The sequence below is a fragment of the Rutidosis leptorrhynchoides genome, chromosome 9 (assembly GCF_046630445.1).
Source record: "Rutidosis leptorrhynchoides isolate AG116_Rl617_1_P2 chromosome 9, CSIRO_AGI_Rlap_v1, whole genome shotgun sequence".
NCBI lineage: Eukaryota > Viridiplantae > Streptophyta > Magnoliopsida > Asterales > Asteraceae > Rutidosis > Rutidosis leptorrhynchoides.
This window is the reverse complement of record NC_092341.1, coordinates 229,966,762-229,970,809: the sequence shown is the minus strand read 5'-3', so window position 1 is coordinate 229,970,809 and position 4,048 is coordinate 229,966,762. Positions and strand designations below refer to the sequence as shown.

Sequence of the window (4,048 nt, the reverse complement as noted above, 5' to 3'; positions counted from 1 at the left end):
TCACACTCTTTTCATTCCTTCTCCTGTAAACATAAATATATTTATATTATAATTTTAATATAAGTTAATTTTAATAATAAAGTTATGGTTTAGTTGAGTTATTTTAAGAAATATTTTACGGGTTTTAAGTCGAAACTCTATCACGGTAACGCTACGTGATTAATCACCACTGTAAGCTATGTTCTTCCTTTTTAAATTAATGTCTCGTAACTAAGTTATTATTATGCTTATTTGAGCCGAAGTAATCGTGATGTTAGACTAAATATTAAGATGGGGTTATTGGATTTTGTACCATAATTCGGGTTTGGACAAAAGACCGACACTTGTGGACATTGAACTATGGACTATTAATAGATGGGGGGTATTGTCTAATTGAATGACAACTCATTGGAACCTGTCGAACCTATCTTCAAATTAGTTGATCTAATCATTATTAAATTAATTACGAATGTCCTATTTAGTGACGTTTATACGTCATCGTTTACAATCATTTAATTAATCAATTAGATTGGGTAATTGATTATTCATTATGGCCAAGTGAATAAATTAATGTATCATGGACTAATTAAAACAGGGGTGGATTACATACAAGGATAATTGGTGTAATTGTTAACAAGGTATTAAAACCTTGTTACAGTTCGAATCCCTAATTAGTTGGAATATTTGACTTCGGGAATAAGGTTAATTTGACGAGCATATTATAATTATGACCGATGGAGTATTATGGGCAAAACCCAGATAGGTATCAAATAAGCCAGGACAAAGGACAATTAACCCGGGTAACAATTAATTAAAATCAAAACGTCAAACATCATGATTACGGAAGTTTAAATAAGCATAATTCTTTTATTATATCTCATCGTACTTTTATTTACTGGCATTTATTTATTGTCATTTTAAATATTGTTATTTATTTTACGCATTTTAATTATCGTCATTTATCTTTACGCTTTATTTAAAATCGACACACCAGTCATTAAACGGTAAAACCCCCTTTTATAATATTACTACTTATATATATATATATATATATATATATATATATATATATATATATATATATATATATATATATATATATATATATATATATATATATATATATATATATATATATATATAAATATAGTTGTTAAAAATTTAGTACGTATCACTAGCTCCCTGTGGAACGAACCGGACTTACTAAAAACTACATTACTCTACGATTAGGTACACTGCCTATAGTGTTGTAGCAAGGTTTAGGTATATCCCATCTATATAAATAATTAAAACTTGTGTAAATTGTACCGTATTTCATATTAAAAATAATAGTATTTCGTATACCACTGCCGGGGAACTCGGTAAAAATGCTATATTTTATTATAACTACATTTTTGTATAATTTCTTATTTTATAAAAAAAATTTATTTTATATTTATAATAAGTTTAAAAATATATAATAAAAAGAAAAAAATATATTTTTAAGACTTTATATATAAAATAAAAAAAGTACTTTTATTTTTAAGATTCTAAAATATAAGTTTGTTATATTTTATATAAATATTCTATAAATATTTTCTACAATATAAAATCAGAAAATTAAATTCAAATAATAAATATAAATATTAAACTGGGCCGAAACCTTCGAAGCCCGAATAATTTCTGGAACATTGGGCCATGCGATCGCATGAGCCCACAGCTCTATTCCTATGCGATCGCATGAGGTGATCTGACTGACAACCTAGTATGCGTAATTAATACGGATTAGGGTTTAATTATAATTAATTATATTATTTAGAGTTAAGATTTAATTATTATTATTATTTAGGGTTTAAGTTTATTAATTAGTTTTTAATTCTAGTTTTTATATTTAAATTGTAATATTAAGTTTAATTATTATTTTTAATTATTTAGTTTAAAACTTTTATAAAATAAATAATATAAAAATAATATTTTTTATAAAATTTGTATTTTTATCATTTTAGTTATAATTTGTATTTTTTTATCGTCTATTTCGTAATATTTATCGTTCGTTATATAGTTTTAAGTTTAGTATTTTGCCGTAGTTATTTTATACTTCTAGATATTTAGGGTTTGCCGTAAAATCTCTTAAGAGCTTTTTCTTTAGAATTAAGATTTAGGCGCTTTAGAATTTTGCGACGCCGTTTATATATTTTAGTGCCTTTTAAGTTATTGCCGTTTTGGATATAGAATTCCTTTTAAGCTTTAATACCTTTAGGTGCATCTTTTTAGATTTAGTTTTTAGATTTTTAAGTTTCGACATTTTTCTTTCTTATTTTTATTTTTCGATTTTTATTCTTCGACGTTTTTCGACGCGCTTTTTCTTTTTCATTTCTACGCTCTAGTTTTTAGGACATAGAATTTTCTTTATTTTCTTTAAAATTCGACGAAAAATTATTTTAAGCGGTTAAATTGATAGACTTCCAAGTTTTCTGGTTCGTAGTAATAGTTGGACTTGTTAGTGGCGAGTTGTGAGCTTCCGATTTAAAGGGTCCTGGCTACCTGCTGCATCTATTGGCTATTCGAAACGTGGGCAAAATCAGAAAAGTCTATTAATTTGATAACTTTAATAATTTTTATATTTATAACTAATAGGATATTCAGTGAATGCACCGAGCAAAACGTTCACCACCTTTCATACGTTCACCACCTGTAACCCGATCATGACATCTAGCCAATATTGTCGCCATTGATTTTTCTTTAGAATCATCATCTAGTCGAACAAGTACTCCAATTCAAATTTCCGATAATCCATTTTTTGAACCCGACTTCACAATTGAGAACCCGGAGGATATTCAAGGACAATTCCAAGATCCAGAACCACTAATCATTCCTCCTGAACCACAAACCGTTATATCAGAATCTTCTAGTGATTTGTATTCAACAAATTCAATTATGGAAGTAACGGAACCTCTAAGTATGGAAGACCGAATGAGAGCCACACGCACGGGCCAAGGTCATGCCATTATTAAGCCAGATGTTAATGCGCCAGATTATGAAATCAAAGGACAAATCCTACACATGGTAACTAATCAATGCCAATTTAGTGGTACGCTAAAGGAAGATCCAAACGAATATCTTCGAACCTTTAATAGGATCTGTACTCTATTCAAAATCAGAGAAGTTGAGGATGAACAGATCTATCTCATGTTGTTTCCCTGAGCTTTAAAGGGAGAAGCCAAAGATTGGTTAGAATCATTACCTGAAGGAGCGATTGACACATGGGATGTTTTAGTTGAGAAATTTCTTAAAAGATTCTTTCCGGCATGTAAAGCTGTGAGACTTCAAGGAGAAATTGTTACGTTCGCGCAAAAGCTAAATGAAACATTATATGAGGCATGGACAAGATTCGGGAAGTTGTTGAGAGGATGTCCTCAGCACGGTTTAGACACTTATTAAATAGTACAAATATTCTACCAATGTGTCGACGTTGCTACAAGAAAAGACATCGACACAGCAGCTGGTGGTTCCATTATGAAGAAAACCGCAACCGAAGCTCACAAGATTATTGATAACACAGCCTCCCACTCTCATGAGTGGCACCAGGAAAAAGATATCTTTCGTTCATCTAAAGCAGCTAGAGCTGATTCTAGCCATGACTTTGATTCTGTTTTCGCAAAAATAGATGCTTTCGAAAGACGAATGGAAAAGATGAATAAAGATATTCACGCAATACGAATCAGTTGTGAGCAATGCGGCGGACCACACTTAACGAAAGATTGTCACATTGAGCAAACGATGGAACAACGTGAGAATGTTTCCTACATGAACCAAAGGCCGGGAAATAATTATCAAAATAATTATCAACCGCCAAGGCTAAACTTCAATCGAAATCAAAACATTTTTTACAATCCAAATGGACCCAACAATAACTCGTATAACCAACAAGGTCTGAATAACCAACCAACTCAAAACAACACTTTCAATCAACAAAGACCTAGCTTGTATAAACCACCACAACAAACCGAAGAGAAAAAGCTAAATCTGGAAGAAATGATGGCAAAGCTAATAGAATCTCAAACACAATTTATTACATCTCAAACCCAAA

The 4,048-nt window shown here is 30.2% G+C and overlaps 1 non-coding gene across 1 annotated transcript; it reads right to left on the bottom strand.

Annotated features, from left to right (window-relative positions):
- Positions 1 to 3,279: 3,279 nt before the first annotated feature.
- LOC139869877 (small nucleolar RNA R71) lies at positions 3,280 to 3,386 on the bottom strand. Its single transcript, XR_011766453.1, has one exon. It is a non-coding gene; the product is annotated as a small nucleolar RNA R71 (small nucleolar RNA).
- Positions 3,387 to 4,048: the final 662 nt, after the last annotated feature.